We start from the raw sequence: 24,759 nt of genomic DNA, 5'->3' as shown, positions 1-24,759 counted from the left end.
CTACTTAGGCTCTTTTACTTGCAAGAAATTCATTCAAATTACCCCAAATATCATTTTAGGTATATATTATGATCTTAGTATTGTTGTAAAAGCTTTGTATGTGTCATCTCATTTAATCCTCACATCAACCCCAAAAGGAAAGGAATTATTTACGACGCTCACTTTTTACAAATGAGGAATGAGACAGAGTTAGGCAGTTAAAACAACCTGCTCAAGGTCACACAGCTAGTAAAAGAGATAACCGGAATTCAACTGCCAAAAGTCTGACCCCAAAACCTGCATTCTTTCTTGGGAAAAAACTGGATGTGGCCTCAAGAAGGGCAGGAGCCACAGAAGTACTAGAGTAATGGAAGAAGAGTATCTACAGAGCCAGAAAGCAGAATCTTCAATCTCAGGCTCTGTGCCTGTCTTTCTCTCACCACATGGTTTCTGGCTTACAGCTTTGTGCTTCTCTCAGCACAGATGCCCCATATTCTTTTCTGGTCACCAACTGGCTTCCTCAGCTCCTTTATCATTTCTGTAACTCATAGCTTCTGCTTATACTTACCTTCCAGTCTCTTAAACTTTAGTTTTACAGGATGCTACACTAATGTATCCTTCCAGCTTCAGCTCCCATGGTTCAATGGCAAATTAACTCCATGTTTCCTATAAATGGCTGTAATTTTCCCCACCAGCCAATCCTAGGTTGTTAGCTGGTTTAAAGATGAACAGCCCTTAGGTCAAATGCCCACTCCTGGACCAATCAGGTGCAATATAGCTCTATATGGTTAAAAACATAGCTATTAAAGTCTGTTCCTCTGCAGTGTACTGTGGAAAAAGGAGATTCCCTTCAAAGGAACTGTAGGCACACCAGAATTATAAAACACATGTCTAGGACACTGAGTCAGCTAAGTCACCATTAATCTGGGGCTCAAAGGTCTTGTCAGTATTTTTAATCTATTTAGTTATAGTATAATTAAGGAGTTATAAATACAAATTTTGGTTGTTATTAAGGAGATCATATAACTTACAGGGTCGCACAAGTAAGACATGGGACACAGGCCCAGCGATTGTTAGGTCAAGGGTGGCCATACTACAGCAACAGTATTACGACTGAGAGAAGGAAAAACCCATTGCCATCTATCATTTTCAATTCTGCTCAGAGACAGAAGTAGTAAACATCAATAACCCTATCCATTCCTATAGCTATGTCTATTGCACCACATTGAACTGAAGCAAAAGAGGGGGCTAGATGTGTTGACACTATTACTACAGCCAATTCACAGCTGCCCACGCTGCCCACAGACAGCTTCAATAGTACTGCTAGTTCCCTTAAGTTCAAACCTTCAACATTATATCTCTAAAAATCTTTCTGCAGATGAGTTCAACCCTACACCTTTTGGCTTTCTTAATGGCAGAGGAAAGCTCTGAACTGAAAACCTTCTGCTACATAATTAGCTAAGACCAAGTCATAGGGACAGAAAGGAAAAAGTAAGCATATAACTTATTAATGTTACTTTTCTATCAATATTGTTTTAAACCTTCTTGTTGGGAAGATTACCTAATACATATATAACTAGAAGCCCCCCTCCCTTTTTTTTAAAAGAACACTGGTTCTAAACAGTTTGGATTTTCCCTCCAATCTTCATTTACAAATTATCAATTTACAGCCTTAAGAAGAAAGGAAACAGAGTGAGAAGCTAAAAGTTATTAACAGTATGTACTATCCCTTAAATTTTAATCTGCTTTACTTCTAAGGACTAAATAACCTGTCCATTTTACCAAGTTATTTCCCACTCCATCCCTCCAAAAACCCTTCAATCCAAAGCATGCCAAAAAGACTAATTCCTATTACTGTATCTTCAGTAATGCTGTTCCCCAATACTTAAGTTCTTACCACCTTAATGAAACACATTTCTTAAGGACCACTCCTGCCCTCACTGAGCCTCCCTCCTCTCCTGCAAACTGCTCTTCAATCTGACACATAACTACATACGATCTCATGTTATTTACTGTGGTTTCACTCACATATAAGACTTCATCTCTCACCAAGAAGATGTAAACAACGAGTGCAAGATCTAAAACTTATTCTTCTATGGTAACATTCACAAGTACTGGGCTCACAGAAAACATTCAGAAATACTGTTGACAAAAAGAAGCAAGTCAAAAGCGGAGTTTCTTATCCAAAGGATATCCTCAAAACAGTTTTCTTTTAATAGACTTACCCCTGTACCCTCATAGAGCATCTGAACCACACAAACCTACAAAAAAATATATCCACAAATCCAAACTGTAAAAGAAAAGCAGTAGAGGTTATCCTAGTGACAATTTAGAGAATAAAATTTATGTCAATCAAACCTAAAATACATACAAGTCCCCTACCTACAAAACCCTAAAATCTATAAAAATTTCAGCACATTCACAGAAAAGGAGCTTAAAAGCAGCAACAGAAATCATATAGATTTGTCACGTAAGCTAATTCCAGAAGGCCAGAAAAATTCTAATCAAACCCTGAGAAATCTAAATCAGAATTTGAAGAGGTCTAACAGATAATTTACTCTAGGAATCCTAGAGATCTAGAGTAACCTCAGATACAAGAAAAGCTAGGCTGTGATTAGTACACTTGATCATCAAGGTCCCAAAAGGAGGAAGAGTGAAGAACTAATTTGGCTAAGTACTTTGCTTACACTTTCTCATTTAATGTTCACAGTGATCCTATGAGAAGACACCGTTATGCCCATTTTACAAATAGGGAAGCTGAATGTTAAAGAAATTAAGTAACTTGCCCAGATTCATACAAACTTTAAGCCCAGGATTAAAACCACTGCCTAGGCTGCAAAAAATTATTTTAAATTTAATTATTTGATTCCAAGAATACTCAGATGCATTATTATTTAAGGCAACGTGAAATCATAGTTGTAACATTCATATTCCTTTTACTGCATATTAATTAATTGTTTAAGATATATATTTAATAGATAATCCAACTGATAATTTTTAGACTAAACCCAACCAAAATCCATAGCCATATTATTATTTTTCAAACAAGTACATCTGAATATATCATTCATTCCTTGTTCAAAAAACTGTGAGTGGCCTTTAACTTTATGACAACTGGCTAACTATTTGGATAAAAAGACAAAAATTAGACCTTACATTAAAATAAATAGGATGAATTAAAGATGAAAAACAATTAAGGCATAAAAATACAAGAAGTAAACATAGGTGAATTTTTTTTTAATGTTGGCACAGGAAAGTCTAGGACTGATAACAGAAAAACAGAAACAGTAGAAGACATAAATTTGACTAAAGAAAACATGACACACATAGACAGCAGAACACATGCATTTCATCAATTCTAGGATGAATATTTTCTCATCTTTTAACATCTCTGAAGTCAGGATGCCTCTTAAAACTAACAGAGTGTCATGGTTTAACTGACAGCATATTTCTATCCTTAACTGTACGTTACACAGTGTATCTCACAACTGAAGCCAACTTAGATTTAATAAAATAAGTGAGGTGACAAAAAAATAAAATGGGGAAAAGATCTACAACAACCAACAAAAACAATATTCTTCATACGTAAAGAGCTCTAACATGTTAAGTAATAGGGTGCTTCAACTGCACTGGTTATGTTTCATTTCTTAAGTTATGGGTTAACTGTATTTTTTTTTTCCATTATGGTTTATCACAGGATATTGAAAATAGCTTCCCGTGCTATACAATAGGACCTTGTTGTTTATACATTCTATGTAACAGTTTGCATCTGCTAATCCCAAACACCCAATCCTCCCACAACCCCTCGCCTTGGCGACCACAAGTCTGTTCTCTGTGTCTGTGAGTCTGTTTCTGTTCCACAGATAAGTTCATTTGTGTCCTATTTTAGATTCTACATGTTAAGTGATATCATATGGTATTTGTCTTTCTCTTTCTGAGGGGTTAACTGTATTAATCTTTATGTACTTTTTGTTTACCTGACTTATCTCCTTAAAAGACTTTTAAGAGACTGAGCAATAAGAATATAAGATATGAAAAGGAAATTATACACAAATGTCCAAAAACATGAAAATATAAACTTCACTGAAAAAGTTTAAAAATGCAAATTAAAACAAGGAGAATTTATTACATAACAGATCAATATTTATGTTTTTAAAGCTAATCACCAAGTCAGTAAGAGTATAGAGAAACAAACAATTATACGCCATGGGCAAAAATGCAAATGTACTTAACCTCCAAACAGCAATCCATCCTTCTTTTAGAAATTCATCAAAAGGAAATGATCAGAGGGACTTCCCTGGTGGCGCAGAGGTTAAGAATCTGCCTGCCCACTATGGAGAACAGTATAGAGGTTCCTTAAAAAACTAAAAATAGAACTACCATACGACCCAGTAATTCCAGTACTGGGCATATACCCTGAGAAAACTGTAATTCAAAAAGAGTCATGTACCACAATGTTCATTGCAGTACTATTTACAATAGCCAGGACATAGAAGCAATATAAGTATCCACTGACAGATGAATGGATAAAGAAGATGTGGCACATATATGCAATGGAATATTACTCAGCCATAAAAAGAAATGAAATTGAGTTATTTGTAGTGAGGTGGGTGGACCTAGAGTCTGTCATAGAGAGTGAAGTAAGTCAGAAAGAGAAAAACAAATACTGTATGCTAACACATATATATGGAATCTAAACAACAACAAAAAAATGGTTCTGACAAACCTAGGGGCAGGACAGGAATAAAGATGCAGACATAGAGAATGGACTTGAGGACATGGGGAGGGGGAAGGGTAAGGTGGGATGAAGTGAGAGAGTAGCACTGACATATATACACTACCACGTGTAAAACAGATAGCTAGTGGGAAGCAGCTGCACTGCATGGGGAGATCAGCTGGGTGCTTTGTGACCACCTAGAGGGGTGGGATAGGGAGGGTGGGAGGGAGACCCAAGAGGGAGGGGATATGGGGATATATGTATACATATAGCTGATTCACTTTGTTATACAGCAGAAACTAACACACCACTGTAAAGCAGTTATACTCCAATAAAGATGTTAAAAAAAAAAAAAAAAGAATCTGCCTGCCAATGCAGGGGACACGGGTCCGAGCCCTAGTCTGGGAAGATCCCACATGCCGCGGAGCAACTAAGCCCATGTGCCACAACTAATGAGCCTGGGCTCTACAGCCCACGAGCCGCAAGTATGAAGCCCACGCGCCACAACTACTGAAGCCCACATATAGCAACTACTGAGCCCTCATGCTGCAACTACTGAAGCCCGCGCTCCGCAACGTGAGGCCACTGCAATGAGGAGTCCGTGCACCGCAATGAAGAGTAGCCCCCGCATGCCACTAGAGAAAGCCCACACACAGCAATGAAGACCCAACGCAGCCAAAAATAAATAATAAAATTTAAAAAAAAAAAGGAAATGATCAAAAAAGTACAGGAAGATGTATAAAAAAAAAGCGAACTCTATCATTCTTCATAGTATATAAAAGTTAGAAACAACCTAAGTGTCCATTAAGAGATTGCTTAAATAAATTATGATACACCCACACAAAGTGATACAATGCAGCCATTAAAAATGAGGGTAGAGAGAAACTGTCTTTCAAAGTGATATAACTAACCTTGGAAGTATACAAAGACTTTTTATATGAGCACCAGATTTTTTAAAACTTGTTTTTCTTTTTTTCTGGCTTGATGTTTTACTTTTTTTATTGAGATATACATAAATACTGAAATGTATTTATGAATTTTTACTATGTAGACATGCATGCAACCACCAATCAAATAAAGATATAGAGCAATTCCAGCACTCCAGAAGTCTTGCTCCCCTAGTCCCAACCCCTAACCACTGCTCTGACTTCCATCAACATAGATGAGTTTGACCTTTTCCTGAACTTCAAAAAAAGAGAATCACACAGTACATGCTCTTTTGTGTCTGGTTTCTTTCAACATTTTGTGATATTCACCCACATTTGCTAAGTATAGCAGTAGTTCCTTCTTTTTCACTGATGCATAGTATTCCAGTATAGAGCATACCACAAATTATTGCTCCATTATTCTGCTGACGGACATTTGGCTTGCTTCCAGTTGGGAGCTATTATGTAAAAAACTGCTATTTTTCAGATTTTATAACATTTTATTTGTATTGCTTCTTAATTTAGTTTCAGATATTTGTATTAATAAAACAAAAAGGATCAAACCCAGAAAAACATGATAAAGAAAAAAACCCTGGTACCTCACCATATAGACAACTACCATTTTAAGATTTATGTTTTACATAACTGAAATGATGTTATAAATGCTATTTTTTCTAAATCAACCCCTTTTCCTTTAAGTTATTTTCTCCTTTCTTTCCCTCCCTCTCCTTTTTACCTTAGACCAACTAGGTAACAAATGTTTACATTTGATGTGCAACATTTTCTGCCTTACAAGATCACTTATACTCTCTCTCACACACACACACAGTTTTTATTGTTTGTTTTACTAAAATGGGTATTTTATATATTCCTCTGTATCTTGCTTTTCTCAATTAAATATGGTGACAATGTCCTCACATCACTGATTATTTTTGCCATGTCTTGTTTTTTTTTAATCAGCTTTGAGATGTAATTCACATACCATACAATTCACCCATTTACAGTATACAATTCAGGGACTTCCCTGGCGGTCCGGTGGTTAGGACTCTGAGTTTTCACTGCTGAGGGCCCGGGTTCAATCCCTGGTCAGGGAGCTAAGATCCCGCAAGCTGCGCAGCACGGCCCCCCAAAAAAAGTATACAATTCAATGGCATGTAGAACTATCACTATAGTCAATTTTAGAACATTCTTATCATCTTAAAAAGAAATCCCACACTCCTTAGACCTCCCCATTCCCTAGCCCCAACCTCTAGCAACCACTAATCTGTTTTCTGTCTCTACAGATTTCCCTGTTCTGCATATTTCATATGAATGGAATCATATAATATGTGGCCTTTTGTAACTGCTTCTTTCACCTAGCATAATATTTTCAAGATTTACTGATGATGTAACATGCATCAGTACCTTATTCCTTTTAAGGGCTAAATAATAATCCAATGTATAGATATGTCACATTTTGTTTATTCACTTGTTGGGTAATGGACATTTGAGTTGTTTCCACTTTTTTTGCCTACAATGAATAACACTGCCATAATCATCTGTGAACAAATTTTTGTGGAGACATGTTTTCATCTCCCTTGGGTATATACCTAGGAAAGAACTGCTGGGTCATATGGTAATTCTATGTTTAACCATCTTAAGAACTGCCATACTATCTTCCAAAGTAGCTATATAATTTTACATTCCTATTAGTGGATGAGGGATTCAATTTCTCAACATCTGCCTCTATACTTGTTATCATCTAACTTTTTGATTCTAGCCATTCTAGTAGTGTGAAGGGGTATCTCATCATGGTTTAACTTCACTTCCCTTACAGCTAATGATGTTGAGCATTTTTTCATGTGCTTACTGTATATCTTCTTTGAGAAATGCCTATTCAGATCCTCTGCCCATTTTTAAATTGGGTTGTCTTTTTATTGAGTTGTTAAGAGTTCTTAATGTATTCTGAATGCAAGTCTTTTATCAGATATTTGATTTGCAAATATCTTCTCCCATTTTGTGGGTTATCTTTTCACTTTCCTGATGGTGTCCTTTGAAGCACAAGTTTTAAATTTTGATGAAATACAATTTATCTCATTTTTGTTTTGTTGTTCCTGTTTTTGGTATCATATCCAAGGTCATGAAAATTTACCCCTATGTTTTTTCTAAAGTCCATGTCTTTTGATGTGCATATATATTGATTTCTGTTGGGTCTATACCAAGAAGTGAAATTGATGGATCATACGGCATACACATGTAGAGCTTTAGCAGATGCTACCTACCTAAAGAATTTTCCAAAGTGTTTGTACCAATTTTCAAACCCATCTGAAATGGATGAGTGTCCCAAGTGCTTTCCATTCTTATCAACACTTAGTATTATCAGGTTTTTTTCATTTACACCATTTCTGGTGGGTATGTAGTCATATCACATGATAGTTTTAATTTGCAATTCCCTGAAAATTATGTGTGAGTACCTTTCACCTTGGCCATATGGATAATTCATTTCATAAATGCCTTTTCTGGTCTTTTGCCCATTTGTTTTAAAATTGGGTTGCCTGTATTTTTTTTAATTGACTTGTATATTTTTCATATACTCTGGATACAAGTCCACTGTTGTACTGTAAGTATTGCAGACACTTTCTCCACTGTGTCACTTGTCTTTTCACGCTCTTTTTTTTTTTTAATTTGTTTATTTTATTTATGTATTTTTGGCTGCGTTGGGTCTTCATTGTTGTGCGTGGGCTTTCTCTAGTTGCAGTGAGTGGGGGATACTCTTCGCTGCGGTTCACGGGCTTCTCATTGCGGTGGCTCCTCTTGTTGCGGAGCACGGGTTCTAGGCTCGCTGGCTCAGTAGTTGTGGCTAGCCGGCTCTAGAGTGCAGGCTCAGTAGTTGTGGCACACGGGCCTAGTTGCTCCACGGCATGTGGGATCTTCCTGGACCAGGGCTCAAACCTGTGTCCCCTGCATTGGCAGGCGGATTCTTAACCACTGTGCCACCAGGGAAGTCCTTCACTCTCTTAATAGTATCCTTTGATGAACATAAGTTCTTATTTAATGAAGAAAAATTTACCAATCGTTCTTTTCTTGTACTGCTTATGTCTTGTTTAACAAAAACCTCTCCCTTCCATAGGGTCATGTAGATATTTTTCTATGTTTTCCTCTAGAAACTTTATTTTTCACCTTTGACATTACATCTATAGTTCCTTCAAGGAGCACATAGTCCCTAGGTTACAAAATTATTTCAGAGAAGAGAAAAAAAGGGAAAGCTTCACAACTCATTTTATGAACCCACCACAACTCTGAAGTCAAAACAGATACATATAAATCTCTGATAAATTTATCTACTGATAAAAGTAAATTTTTAAAAAGCTCTAAAGCAGTGGCAAATCAAGTTCAGCAGTTAGAGGGAGAAAAAAAACGAATGCAACACAGCTATGTAGGGTTGGACCCAATAATGCAAACTATTAATGTAATACATCCTATTAGCAGATTAATGGAGAAAATATATATGATCATTTCTTACAGAAAAAGCACTTGATAAAATGCAATACTTATGATATTATAAGAAAAAACTCTTACAAAACTAAGACTAGAAAGTATTTCTTAATCTTTTACAGTTATATTATCAAAAACTTATAGTAAGGTGGGGGAAATAGGGAGAGGTTGGTAAAATGGTAGTATAAACTTTCAGTTATAAGAAAAAAGTCTGAGGATTTAATGTATATCATATGGTAACTATAGTTGATAACACTATATTGTAAAATTGAAATTTGCTTAAGAAGTAGAACTTTAGTGTTCTCACCAAAAAAAAAAAAAGAAAAGAAAACTATATGTGGTGACAGGTGTGTTAATTAACTCTATGCGGGGAATACCTTCACAATGTATACATATATCAAATTATCATGTTGTATACTTTAAATATCTTACAATTTTATTTGTCAATTATACCTCAGTAAAGCTGAAAAAAATACATTTAATAACAACTATTATGTTCTCTTTTCTGCATAATGTTCCTTTCTTGTTAACGTCTGTGTGTGTTTAATTTAATTATGTTAGTTAGTTAAAATACAAATGTAATAAAGGCAAATGTTTTTGTCTTTTTGTTTTTAGCTGTATCCCCAGCATCAAGAACTATTCCTGGAACATAGAAAATGCTCCATGGCTTTTAAAAAATGAATAAACGAATGATTTCTAAATCAAAATTTGCATTTGGGAAAAATTATAGTACTTTCTTTTGGCATTTCTCTAGAAATAAGCAGTTATATAGGCCACGTTTGTATGTATAAAAATATACATATTTATATGTATATAGTACTTATGTATGAAAATCGTTCTGATGATTAATTTTTAAAACCCTATCTGATGGGGGGGAACAAAAAAACCTTTAGTAAGATGTCATACTTGATGAGATTTTAGAGGTATTCCTATTGAAGTCAGGAACATGAAATTCAGAATCACCTCTCTCAAGCAGGCCCTTAATGCTGACTGGCAATCACACTATACTTCTCTATTCTATTCTCTTCTACTCTATTCTATTCCCTTTCCCACTCTTTGATGGATGATTATGTCACATATTTTCCCTCTTGTCAAACCTCCAATACATACTCCCATTCTTCCTTACTCTCAGCTAATGATCTTGTTTCTCATACATTAACAGAAAACCTCAGATGAGAGCTTCCTCAAGCTACCACCATCATGTCTCTGTTCATATTTTCTGTTCTTCTCTCCCAATTCTGTAGACAAACTCTTCCTACTCCTAGTAAAGTTCAAAGGCTAATCCTTCCACCTGTGCCACAAGTCTATGTCTATGGCTGCTTTCACGCTACAAAAGCAAAGCTTGAGTAGTAGTGACAGAGACTGTACTGCCCACAAAGCCTAAAATACTTACTATTCAGCCCTTTAAAGAAAAAACTGGCTGAGCCTTGTACTAGATCATCTCTGCTCTCACCTAATATGGACACTGCTGGTTGAAAAGGCCCACTAAGTTCCATGCATAAGAAGTGAAGTAAGATCCACACAAGACCCATACAACATCAGAGACATATCAGAGACTGATGACAAAGAAAGGATCTTAACAGAAACAGGTCACATATAAAGGATGAAGACTAAAGGGCATAAGACTTTTCAACAACCACCTGAAGCTAGAAAATTATAGTACAATCCCTTAAATTTTGAGGGAAAATTATTTCACCTTAGAATTCTATACCCAGACCAGCCAAATTATCAACCAGGTGTCAGGGTAGAAAGAAGATATTTTCAGCAATACAAACATCTCAAAAATTTCACCTCCTCAAATACCCTTTCTTGAAAGTTACTGAGGGATGTATTTCACCAAAACAAAGGGGTAAATCGGAGAAAGAGGAAGACATGGATCGAGAGACCATAGGCTCTAATGCAGGGAAAAGACAAAGAGAATTCCCAGAATCATGAAGGAAAATCACAAGCTAAGACCAAGCAGAGTGGAGAGCCCCCTTGCAGGTCTGAGCAAAAGGATGGAGAGCCCTGGAATTTTTCCAATTAAAAAAAAAATAGAATGATCAATTACCTGATGTGTTTGAACATACTGAGACAGTTTCTGGAAAAAAAACAGAGACAAATAGGAAACTAAGCAAAAAACAAAAAAGAAAAAATTTTAACTCCAAGAAATATCATCATAGTACACTGCACAGTTCAACAATAAACATGCATACAAAATCATAATAATGTAAACGATAAACAGCATGCTATAACTATATTAGGAGATAAAGGGAGAGGAAGTTCAGGTGGCATAAGAACCCAAAAGCATAGAAAGACTCATCTTCCACAGGAGGAAGCCAACAGATATCTAAAATTGAAAAACAAGTAATATCTTAAAATATGGAAGTAAATATTAGAAAAAAACAGCTAAAACTATCAAAAATGGTTGCTCTAAGAGCAGGACCTGGCAGGGAAAGTTGTACAGGGGAGTGGTGTTCTTCATTTTAAGTCTTATAGTACAGCTTTCTTTTTAACTGCACAGTTATATTATTTAAAGTCAAAAGCTAATTTTTTTTCCAAAAAACAAAACTAGTGAGTTTTGTATCATTTAATACCAATTAACTCACTCACTCCACAAATTTTATCTGGGTATTAACTATGCCAGGTACTTTTCTAGGTGCTAGGAATACATCAGTGAACAAAACTAAGTCCCTGCCCTCATGAAGTTTATATCCAGAGGGAAGAAGATAATAGACAAATCAATGTATGCTATAATGTCAGATAAATTAATGTTGTGAAGACAAAGGTGAGGGTAGAGTGTGATGGGGATGCTGTTTAGGTAGGGTTTTCAGAAAAGGGCTGTCCAAGAATCAACAAAAAGGAAATCAAGATAAAAAGGAAAAATCTGTTCTGAGAAAAGGTTATGTAAATAAAATAACAGAAGGGTATCAATTAAGCTCAAGGTGAGAGCTTCATTTTAAGCCTCTCATACTCTAAAGCCATGTATCATTCAAAAGCCAGTACCAAAGTTCCCTGTAGTGGCATACATAAACTGCCAGGCACCGTCAAGCTAAGTCCTATGAACACTGCTGTTCATACTCTTCCTACATCCCTAACTAGCCATTACTTATTAAAGTGACTGACTAAATTTATACAAACTTTTTTCTCTCCATAGAACAGGTGGATGTCACACACTTCAAATTCCAGTGTTTTTATTCCTATTACATAGTTAAAAGTTTTCCTAAATCAAAAGTTCAAGATGTTAATCACGAGAGATTCCAGATTAATTCCAAGTTACCGAAATTATTCGCATCCAATCTTCATTTTCTCACTGAAGAGAAACCCTAAACCAGAGTTTCAGGCTATTGAATTATCTTTTTATTGAAAATTGAATAACTAAAAAAATGTAGCATCCAGATTGAAGCGACGTTTTATTCCAAATACGGTTGTTACACAATAAAAACCTCGTATTCAGAAAAGAGGAATGATTTTAATGTCTTGTTCTCAAAACACTTATACTATTAAAAGTGAATCCAAACTGCCTTTTTTATATAGCAAAAAAAGCAGTACTTTTAGATTTTAAGTAGGTCTTAAAGGTTAACTCACAAAAAGAAAACAAATTCAATTAATTAAATCTCAATTAACAGCTGGGCTTAAAGTTTAAAAATTATTTTGAAATTTCTGGAAAAGCAGGCTAGTAGCTGTACCGTAGCACTGGACAATGATGCTCTCCCCATCCACACTCCCCAGGTGGAGCACCGCATTATAGTAAGAGCTACAACTTGGGTTTAGGTTCACTGCTTGCTTATCGGTGGTGTGCTAACATCTTTAAACCCATTTCCTCATCTAAGATGGAGATAATAATGCCTACCTAAGGTCAGTGTTAATTGTTGGCATTCCTGTAAACAAGAAGTACCAAAATATTGAAGTATCAATAATATATATTAAAAAGCTTTGTAATCGGTGAAGAACTACACCAATGTTTGTCACATTTTAATTTAAAAAAAAACAACTATCACTTTCAGTCAAAATTCTGATTTTAGTGATAATGGTTATCAGATTCTAAGGAAGAACAACGGGACCTTGGTCCACTCACACATACACAGCCAGAAGAAGAAAACATGATTTTTTTAAAAATTTAGACTTAAAAAAAAAAAAAAGAATTAGACTCCATTATAAACAAGTGTCGAGAGTATTTTTAGCAAACATTTAACTATATAAACCAAAAGAATACAGCTGTTTAACCACATGTAAACTGTGCATCATGTGACTTCAGGTAGAATGTTTATTTTTGGTGTACTTGGGAACCAGATACCCAAAGTACATAAACATTAGCATAGTTTTAAAACAACTGTCTTAATGCTTTTGTTCACTGAGTAATAATTCCCACTATTCTTAGAAGGAGAAACGCAACAAATATCCTTAACCAAAAAAACTCATCAGAGGAGTTTTTACTTGTGAAACTTTTAAACTAACACTAAACAGTGTTATCTGACAATGAAGCAGTAGACTATTTGCCTACTTACCCTTTAAGCTCCATCAGGGCACAGACCTGTCTTTTCCTCTGTTGTATCACCAACATCTAGACAACTAACTGGCATCAAATAGGAACCCAATAAACATGTGTAGAATGAATGAATGAACAAACTGGGCCTCCAGACAAAAGCTGAAGTGTTTTAAGTTGCAACAGAGCAATTTCACCTGTACATCTATCCATCATTCACTACAAAAAACTACTGTCTCAACTGTAATGACAAAAAAAGTTGAAAAAGACAAGAACTAGATACATAAACACACACAAATACATTACTCACGTGTATAATAAAAGTACACAAATAAAAAATTCACAAAGCCAGTTTCATAATAGTTATACTTTCTCTCAGGAGATTCTGGTCTGTTCTTCCTGATAATCAAAATATACATTAGAAAAGCATGTTGCAATATTGATAACACAAGCACTATCTTTAAAGTTCTGTTGCAATCTGGAATAATTTAGCCAAAATGAACAATATTTCCAGAGTCCCACCCTGAGTATTTTAAAGTCAAATTCCTTAATTGAAAGAAAGGTCAATGAATGAATAAAATGAAAAAAAAGTAGATCTTACCATTTCAAAATTATTATACTGAATTTTAAAAAGAGAAAAACTAAGCTTAAAATAAATTATGTTAAAATTATTTATTCAAAAAGGCATCTTATGTCCTTACACATGTCCTTTAAGCTAGTAAGACAAGTACTTTCCAAATCTTTGTAGCTAGATGATAAACTTTATGTCTACAAAGCTTGATTAAGAGGTTCTTTTTATTAAAATAATACTGTTTGGATAAGTTCCTTTATAATTCTAAAGTCTACAGTAAAATATGCAGCAGTAACACACATTATGATTTTACAGCACTAGGATAAGCATAATTATCTGGATGGAACAGGCTTTTACAGCTAGCAAGCTATGATCTGACTGTAATACTATGCTGCACGGATCGAAAAGTTTCCCAAAATTCTGATGGTCATCTTCAGAGAGACTTACACAAAGTCGATTTGATGGTGAATACAGAAAAACACCAACTCATAAACACTGGTACGAAAACAAAGCTCTCTATAGCAACTATAGCGTTGAAATTTTAAAACCCAGGGCATGTAAAAGATAAAGCTCAATTAATTGCTGCCTGTATTTCCTACTTTACGGTCTTAAACGCCAGGTATTCGATATTTCTTTTTAGCGCTCTCTTAAACAGAAATTTAGTGTTTCAATGGCCCCTCCTCCACAGCTAACATCAGTGCCCTTTCTTCCTCCTCCCTCACCCTTCCCAGTTAAAACAAATTAACATTTGTACTTAGGTACCTCCTATCAGCTCGCAGCTTCTTCCCAAACACGCCCACGTACACTGAAACTGGCCTGCGTCTACAACACACAGCTACAGGAAAAGCGCTTTGATGGGGTCAGGTGGGGGATAATGTAGCTCCGCACAGGTTTACTGCTATTTTCCAGATACAGATAACAGCTTCTCACTCCTGGCTCGGGTTTCTCCCAAATCACCTCCAAAGCATGGTGTTTATGAGCCTACCTAATCCGATACTGCAATAGAATCCCGGATATTTGCAACTGTTTGATCAGATCGTGGGGAACCTCTTCTTTTTTTCAATACGCCCGTTCCTAGCGGCACAGCACCGGATCTCGGGCAGCGCTCCCGGCCCCGCGTCCTGCCGCGCGCCCGGCCCGGACCCAGCGCAGGACCGCCCCTCTGGGTCCGAGGCCGGCGGGCGACTAGGGCTGCGGACCGCTCCGCAACAGGTCACACTGACCGCGAGACTGCGGGTCCGCAGGCGGCCAGCTGGGCGGCCGGGCTTCGGGGGCGCAGCTGCGAGGGCCGGGGAGGGGGTGTGGCCCGGCTCGGCGGGTCCCGGCTCCCGGAGTCCCAGCTCCCACTCACCTGAAGGGAGGCTGAGGCGCCGCTGGGCGCCAGGGTAGCGCGGGCGGAGCCCGGGGGCTTCCGCCACCCAGGAGAGAGAGAGAGAGGCGAGGCGGGCTCGGAGGGTCGCCGCGCCCCCGGCCTCGGGACAGAGACCCGGAGCTGGGACCCCATGGCCGCCTACTGACGCCGAGAGCGAGCCACCGAGGGAGGCGCAGCCCTGGGTTCCCAGACGCCGGGCCCCCTCCTCCCTCAGCCCGAGCCCCGCAGCCCTCTCTCCGCGCCGAGGGCGAGCAGTGCCGGGGCCCGCGGCCGGGAGATCAACACACCGCAGCGCCCGAGCCGCCGCCATTCCCCGCGCCGCCGCCGTTGCGGCTCCGCGCAGCCCGGCAGGGCGCAGCGCTCCCACCTTCCCTCCCCCGCACCGTCCACCGAGGCTCCGCACCAGGCCCACGGCGAGAGCACCGACCTGTGCAGCCGCGGCAGACGCCTCGGAGATTGGAAAGACGGCGCCGGCCCCCCCCCCCCGCTCCGCCGCTTTGCAGCCGCCGCCGCCTAGGCTAGCGCTCGGCGACCGGAGCAGTCGGCGTCTCTCATTCAGCGCCGGCCGCCGCCGCGGCCGCTCAGGGGAGGGGAGTGAGCTGGATCCACCCCATCCGCGCCGGGGGTGGGGGAGGAGAGCGGACTGGGCGGGGGCGCGCGCCGAGCAGGCGGGGCGGAGCCGCGCTCGCGCACCAACCGAGCGCGCTCGCGCGGGCCCCGAGCACCGCGGCCGGCGGGGTCTTCCCGGCGCGCGCCCAGCTAGCGGCTCTTCAGCTGTGCGGAGCCCAACTGCTGCAGGGGGCCCGCGGCCGCGGCGCGCGCCAACAGCCGCAGTCCCTCCGCTGGGTGCCCGCCCAAAGGAGGGCACGCTACCGGCCAAACGAGGGGGCGGGAAGGGTTGGCGGACGGACAGGTGGGGCCCCCGCAGCAGCACCGCCATCCGCTCCCCGCATCCGGCCCTCCACGGTGAAATCCCCTGTGGTGGCCGTCTCCTTCAGCGCAGGCACCTCGTCTTTAAGGCCAGAGAACAAAGTCTGGAAACACTTGGGCTCCAGATCAAATATCCTGCCCGCGCCAGCGGTGTTTTTAGAAGTCGCTGCGCACAAGTGAGGGGGTTCCAAATGTGAAGAGCCACCCCACTGCCGTAGGATCATAAATTATAGTGATCAATACTCTCACACATTAAGATTCGAGAGGCGTTAGAAGTAGGCCTTTGTGTGATGCCCTTGGCTTAATGAGCAAATGACAGAAATTTGGCATCCCTTGGGTCTCAGATTGATGAGTTCCAGGTGAGCAGTCTTTTCACGTTGAATGCAAGAACAAGATTCTGAAATATTAAATCTTTCCTGTGAATGAAAAAGGAATGGATTTGGTTAAACAGTGAAAGGGTGTTGTTTCGGAGGGTGCGCTGTATGCGGTGGCCTACTTAGAATTAGCACCGTTTGATGCAGTGTGACTATAAATGGAAGGTTTTAAGTGAGCCACCTTTGTATATGCTATCATTAGACCATTTAGAAATGGATGATTATTGGATGATCCGCAGCTCTTTCTCTAGGCAATATGCAGTAGAATGTGGAAGGAATACTGTGTACCAGCATTGTTCATAAAACATGAAAGGGCCAAAATTGTTCTCATTTGGTTTCTTTCCTCTCTTTAATAACCACTAAACAGAATGGATTAATCGTGATATTGAAGAATGCTAATTATTTCTCCTTTGACTGCCTTGTGCTGTAGCCCTTCACTCTAGTTAGGGAAGCCTGAATGCCCTTCAACCCCTTTCTCTCAAATAGAGTTACTTCTTTAAAGCCCCCCTCTCCCCCACCCCACACCCAAAGTTAGGTTAAAAAACAAAAGCAACAGAAAAAAAATGATAGGTTAAGTTCATGGTTCTTCATTTTTATTTCATTTACTTTTAAAGAAAGTCTTAAAAAGAATCATGATGAACTCACTAGTAGTAGAGAAACCAAAAACAAAATAAAACAAAAAAACCCAAAAAACTTTCAAATGAGAATAGACCAAGGGACAAAAAAAAAGGAAAACAGACTACTGGTGAAAAGGGGAGAAATGTATGATGCATACAAGAAGTTTTCCCCTAGATGTTAATTGCTTCAAGTTCCAAAGGAACAACAAGCAAACAGAATTAGCAATTGGATGAAAAATCCCTCCAGTTGGGTAAATCAAGTTGGGTAAATGTTTAATCTTTTTTAAGTGTTAGTAAGGCAGAAATAGAGACACAAATGTAGAGAACAAACATATGGACACCAAGGGGGGAAAGCAGTGGGGGGTGGGATGCATTGGGAGATTGGGATTGACATGTATACACTAATTTGTATAAAATAGATAACTAATAAGAACCTGCTGTATAAAAATAAAATAAAATTCAAAAAAAAAAGTGGCAAAAAAAAAGAGATTAAGGAAAAGGTAGATGGCTATGTGCTGACAGTAATACATACAACAATTATATATGTATATATTTATAAGCATATATGTATATATATCCCATTATCACTGCTTATAAAAAAATGGGAAAACTGAGGAACAACAGGGAATTCTATTTTGTATAAATGTCTTGCAACTACTTTAAACTTGAATTAGGGTTTCATAAAAACAAATGAGCCTGTGTTCCTACATCTGCCAATAATTTTCACAGTTTACTGTAAGAGCAGTGAAGTTTTCATTTGGACTCTGAAGAGAAAAAACCGTGTGACTCATGAAGTTAGGCCATGGAGATACTAAATTCTTATACATACTGAATTTCTCATGTTAATAACTTGTAAAATAGTACTTTTATTAACCTTTAGAGTTATGTTAAGTTCAAATTTCTGAACTTGGTTAAGGTTAAGAATTTGTGTGTAAAAATACAGAAAAAAGTTCATTCTCAATGTCTTTTTTTTTTTTGCGATAGCTTAGAAATTACTTTAGAAAGTCAGTGTCCCTTCCAATTCACTGATATGTAAATGAAAACAATGACTTCTTACACCCAAAGAGGACGAGCAGCAAATTTTCTTCACCAGAGCATCTTTTATCACTGTTAAATTGTCTGAGTTGCTTTATGTTTTCCATTTGCTTTTGCCAAAGACAAGAAATATGCAAAAAGTCTTAGTATAACAAAAAGTACTAATGTATAAAATAGAAATGCCATTATATAAAATAGAAATCAATAAGAATTCAATATGCTTAAAAGTAGTTTCAGGAGAATCACCATTATGTAACAGTTTTATTACTGTCCATCAATATTATTTCCAAGGGATAAGCCAAGGAACTCATTTAGATGTAGAACAAGCAGTTTCAAAGACAAGAGACCACCACTGCAAAAAAAAACAAATCAACAAACAACTCATCTCATTACAGCTGTCAAAACAAAATCGAACTGGTGTCACAAGAAAGCTTATTATTTCAGTAACACCTAACTCTATTGCAACCAACAGAATTTCAGTAATAACATATATCTATTATTTCTCTAGGCTGTAATTTTTTCTTCAAATATATATATATTGGCTGGGCATTTTGAAAAAATCTGTTATGTTTGCAATGTTCTGATTGAAAATATAGGCAAAGTAGCATATCCAAAATTCAAATGCACAGGGGTCTTTGAAGGGATAGACAGACATTCTCCAGAAAACTGACACCAAGTTACTAGGAGAGCCTGCCACAATTCCCGAATCGAGAGAGACATGCCACAGATACTAAGATACGAAGAACAAAGATAATCACCAGTCCGTTCAAATATGAGCAACAAATTTCAAAAGTCATAAGGCCTTATTTTACGACTGAGCTATCTCTCACAAGGGCAACTCTATGCAGGGTGTGGATCAGCAGGGATGTATTTACTTAAGATTAATGTTTCTCTGGAACAACTCTTGGGGAGACCAGCTAGTGTAGAAATAAATGTTTGCATGAACTAATAATTTTCAATATTAACTTTAAGGACAATTTCAGTAATGCCTCATTTATATGGCAGTGTAAGGAAAGGGGGCAGTGAAGGATTGAACATAATTAGCTATTCTAGATAACTGAGGTTTTCATCTGCAAGCACTAGTAATAGCTTCATTTAAACCACTTGTATTGATGTTTTTTCTGAAATATCACTTGTTTCTCTGCCTTAAACTAATAAAACGTGGTGTAGCTTAACCTATACCTAATGACCCAGAGGTGTCTTAAATACAAAAGCTGTAATACCAAGATGTCCCCAGAAGCTTAGAAGTACTTAGTACCCTTCACTCTACAATAAATAATCATGGCCTACTATGTTCCCGCACTCCTTCGAGTCTAATTGATCTGGACGGTACTAATGACTGATTCCTCTGCTCTCCCTTCTTGCACCGCTGCTACAGCACTGGTTGTGTGCACAGTCACATCTCCCTTTGAACTGTCTTAACATGCTAGCCAAATAACCAATATTTTAAAAATACATGTATAAAGTAGGAGTAAAGAACCTCAGAAAATGCTAAAACAACTCTGATACTTTGGGGCATTTACTTAGTATAAAATCCATTTGCCTACTTTCGTATTTTCCTCTGTATTTTGAAAATTGAGTTTACCAGATAAGTAAATTATTATCGCATTCTACATCCTTTATAAAAATTCTAGGCATTGTTCTAGACACTTAATGGAAGGAGAGAATCTTTGTCGGTGATGGTCATCACAGTAGTTTCCTTATACTCATATACCCTGCATTCAAAATAAGGTTAGAATTAAAAAGCAGCAACAGGAGTTCATAAATCCATACCAGTAATAAATAGATTAAATAAATAGAGAAGAAGGACGTATTCTCGCTTATGCTAGAATGTTGAATGCCAACAGGTAAATGTGGAGGGAGTACTGGAGTTGGGCAATCATCATTTTACAACCATAGTAGCAAAGTTTGGGTAAGACAAGAACCATCAATGGATGCTAACTGTAGGGAGAAATTTTGATGAGGAACAGGATATTTGCATCATCTTAGAATTCTTCCTATAGACATCCTATTAGTTGCAAGGAAGGAAAAACAGTAATTATACACTGGAGAAATTGAACAAAACCTTGACCAGGTAATCAAAATTAACATCACGAATGAGGGACAGATGGACATCGTTTGCCTCAAGATGCAATTCCCAGAGGACACAACATCTAATGAGGAAATCTAATGAGGAATCTAATGAGGAACTATCAGATAAATCCCAAATGAGGAACTTTCTGTTGTCGTTTTTTTTAAGGGGGGTGGGGGCTGTATTCTTCAAGATGTCAATGCCACAAAAGACAAAAGTTGTGAAAATATCCCAGCTAAAGAGCCATGACAACTAAATGCAATATGAGATAGTAGATCGGATCCTTTACTGGAGGGGAAAAATTCTATAAAGCACATTATTAGATTAATTGGAAAACAGATGGTAGATTGATTAAAGTATTGTATCAACGTTAAAATCACTGAAATTCATAACTGCACTGTGATTATGTCCCTAAATACTGCAGTATTTAGGAGTAAAGGACTAGGATGTATGTAAGGTTTAGGGGGGAAAAAATATATATATACACGTGTGTGTGTGTAAATACACACACACACACACACATATATATATAGAGAGAGAGAGAGAGGAGAGAAAAAAGTTATAAAACAAAAGAGCTAAAATGTTAACAATAGGTGACTCTGGGTAAACGGTGTTTGGGTATTCCTTGTAACTTTTCTATAAATCTGAAATTATTTCCAAATAAAAAGCTTTTTTTTAAAAAAAAGTTAGAATTTCAAAAAAAAACAGCAACAGAAGTAAGCCATCCATAGACTGTAACATCCTAATTATTTTAAATGACCACCTCACTGCCAAATCCTACATGCTTTCTAAAATTGTTGACTACTCCCATGAAATTGTCTCATCTCTTGTGTTAAAATTATAGAAATAATGAATTTTATAGTGAAAGAGACATCTTAGCCAACGTTTCTATTTTAGAAATGAGGAAACTGCGGCTCAGAGATTCAAGACTTACCCAAAATTCTTTAACCAGTTAGCGTGTCAGAGCACAATCTTGATTCCACTTCAATCTCTACAACTGCTGCACTTTCTTTCTACCTGAGCTTACTGCTCAGTTTCTAGCACTTTCTCTTTTCCTCTTTGCTAACGCTGTTTCCTAAGGGCCTTGTATTCCCTTCTTTTTATGATTATACAGGGAATTTTTATGACCTTACTGTTTCAACTATCACTGCTCCACTGGTGAAACTTACCCAGACTTCAGTACCACATGTCTAATTGCCTCTATGGCATCTAGATGAGGACACTTATCAGTTCAACCTCTACAAGGTCAAAACTAAAATCACCACAGGAGAAAAAATAAAAATAAAACCTATGAAAATACGTCTACCCTTACTGATAATCAGAGGAAGACATGTTAAAACAAGGTATGTTTTGCCTAATAGATTGGCCAGTTAATAAGGTTTATAATATTCAGGTTTAGCCAGAATGTGGACAACAGACTCTGTCAAACACTGATGGTGGGAGTGTAAACGAGCATACCTCTTTGGTGGACAATTTGCCAAAAGCAAGGAAAATTTTTAATGTATGTACCCTTTGACCCAGCAATTTCACACATAGATACTCGTCCTACAAAAATACTGTGACGACATTCAAAGAAATATACAGGACTGCTCTTTAAGTATTGTTTATAACAGCAAAAATTGGAATACTTAATATCCATCAGTACAGCAGTGGGTAAATACAATTATAATGTTTCCTTGCATACATGAAAACATAGTTCTATATGAACCAATATGGAAAAGAACCCAAACAAGTTGAAGAGAACTGTGTATACCAGTCTCCCATTTCCTTTTAAGTTGGTGCATACATAGAAATCAGCCTGGAGAGCTATGCAAACAAACTATCACAATGGTTACCCCAGGAGAATAGAATTGGGGGAGGAGGAGGGGGCTTTCATTTTTCGACTTTATATACTTTATATATTTCTATTGTTTGGTCTTGTCTTTTTTTTTTTTTTACCAGAAGCATGTATAGCTTTTATAAAAGCAAGGACAGCAATAAAAGAGCTTTCTTTTTAACCTGAAAACTTTTCTTTATTCAGTCACCGTTCGCATCATTTCTTCTCTTTCCCAGGATTTAGAATCAATGTTAACTCTTTTCCTTCCTTTAATGTTAACTCTTTTCCGTCCTTCCATTTACTCCTTAGCCTTATAAATTTTTTGCAGTTTTACACACCTTCTCCTACACCACTATTTTCATTATGTCACAGGTCTTCTCTACCCTTACTCACCTCCCAGTTGAAAAATCCCCAGTTCCTTATGGTTTACCAAGGCGGCATCCAGGGACTTCTATAACCTCAGTCCACCGTGCTAATGCACCTTATCACCACTCCACACACTAGCCAGGCCATTCTTTGATTTAGTCATTCAATAAGCAAACACTTATTTCTCCTCTTAAGCACCAAATATACTTCCATTCGTTTCATTCCAGCGCAACTTTTCCATGTCCCTCTTGTCTGACATTTCACACTGACATCTCCCTTCTCCAACCCCTGCTGAGGTTATCATGGTATCACTCTCTCACTTTGGAAATTTACTATATGATGACATACAGTTTTACCAAGTGTGTGTTTCTTGTATCCCCAAATATACTGTAAGCTCCTGGAGAGCACCATACAATCTCTCTCTCTCTCAGTCTCTCTCTCTCTATCTCTGGATTCATGTTTATTGAGCATTTACAATACAGACAACACATTAAATGTCTATGTCACCTCATTTTGTTCTCAGGACAACCCTGAAAGGCAGGTATTTTTACCATATTTTTGAAAATGAGGCTTAGAGAAGCTCAGTGATTTGCTCAAGGTCGTGCTGCTAGGCAATGACAAAGCTGGGAATCAAATCCAGGCAGTCTGACTCACAATCTCCATGCTGTATTGCCTCCCTAAAAAACTGTGCTTCTCATATATTCTTGTCAATTAACAGCACAATGTCATGTACATAAATGAAGCTTGGAAAATATTTATTGAATATAATATACTTTATGCTAACAATGAAAAATTTGACATGAGATACCCAATACATGTTTAATTTTAAAATAGTATTTTCTAGAATTCAGTTTGGTTATAGAAGCTTATTCAAGAGTTCCAGAGTAAAACTGCTTTCAAAAATCTAAATGCTTTTAGAATAATAGGGAAAGTTAAATGGAAAAAAAAAGACATTAGATCCAATTCCTCATTTTGTCCAGCCAAATGTATTAAAAAATATAGGAGATAATTTTCTACCATAGTAGTGTAGTAATAAAGTTGGTTATCACATTACAGATGGGAAAAGCTTACTGTATAACCACTGAGACCCTTTCCCTCGAGAGATGCAATTCTATCTGTGGTTTCACATTCCAGAAAGAAATATTCTTACTTCTTCTGAAAATTAGTAACATAAGCATTTAATAATACCTCTGTTAGATCAACCAATAAATTTTATGTAATTCTTACTGTATTTAATAGAGACTTCACTTAGCCAGAGAGACTTTCTTCATTATGACTTAACCCAGCATACACAGATTTGAAACTCATTGTTGAACTCGCAATTATACTTGTCTTTAAAAGCCACTGTATCTATAACATAGTGGTTGTTATTTAAGAGTGTTTGACTTGAGAAAGTATAAATAAATGGTGGCAAAATTAGTTACAGATTGACTTTTAAACTGTAACTACAGTTGGAAAACATGACTTTATTAAAAACAGCCTAATATGTTAGTCACTTTTCCAAAAATTGTTTTAAATTTACTGATATCTACTATAATATAAACAATACCAGCACACACACTGAAACTAAAATAAAAACACTTTTAGGTTGCTTCAATGAACATTTTGGTATATGACTCTTTTTGACCTATGGTTTTCTCAGGGTATATGCCCAGTATTGGGATTGCTGGGTCGTATGGTAGTTCTATTTGTAGTTTTTTCAGGAACCTCCATACTGTTCTCCATAGTGGCTGTATCAATTTACATTCCCACCAACAGTGCAAGAGTGTTCCCTTTCCTCCACACCCTCTCCAGCATTTATTGTTTCTAGATTTTTTGATGATGGCCATTCTGACCGGTGTGAGATGATATCTCATTGTAGTTTTGATTTGCATTTCTCTAATGATTAATGATGTTGAGCATTCTTTCATGTGTCTGTAGGCCATCTGTATATCTTCTTTGGAGAAATGTCTATTTAGGTCTTCTGCCCATTTTTGGATTGGGTTGTTGGTTTTTTTGTTATTGAGCTGCATGAGCTGCTTGTAAATCTTGGAGATTAATCCTTTG

The 24,759-nt window shown here is 37.7% G+C and overlaps 1 protein-coding gene across 2 annotated transcripts in view; it reads right to left on the bottom strand.

Moving 5' to 3' along the window:
- Positions 1–16,124, bottom strand: part of RALGPS2 (Ral GEF with PH domain and SH3 binding motif 2) — a 163,083-nt gene extending 146,959 nt beyond the window's left edge. The window contains exon 1 of one of the 2 annotated variants that reach the window (XM_068541309.1): positions 15,932–16,124. The gene's annotated coding sequence lies outside the window, so the exon portion shown is untranslated. The remainder of the gene's footprint in view (positions 1–15,931) is intronic. The other variant, XM_068541310.1, reaches the window with a different exon arrangement.
- Between the last annotated feature and the right edge of the window lie 8,635 nt (positions 16,125–24,759).

This window comes from Eschrichtius robustus, chromosome 3 (assembly GCF_028021215.1).
Source record: "Eschrichtius robustus isolate mEscRob2 chromosome 3, mEscRob2.pri, whole genome shotgun sequence".
NCBI lineage: Eukaryota > Metazoa > Chordata > Mammalia > Artiodactyla > Eschrichtiidae > Eschrichtius > Eschrichtius robustus.
The sequence above is the reverse complement of the archived record's forward strand: the minus strand, read 5'-3'. Positions and strand labels throughout refer to the sequence as shown.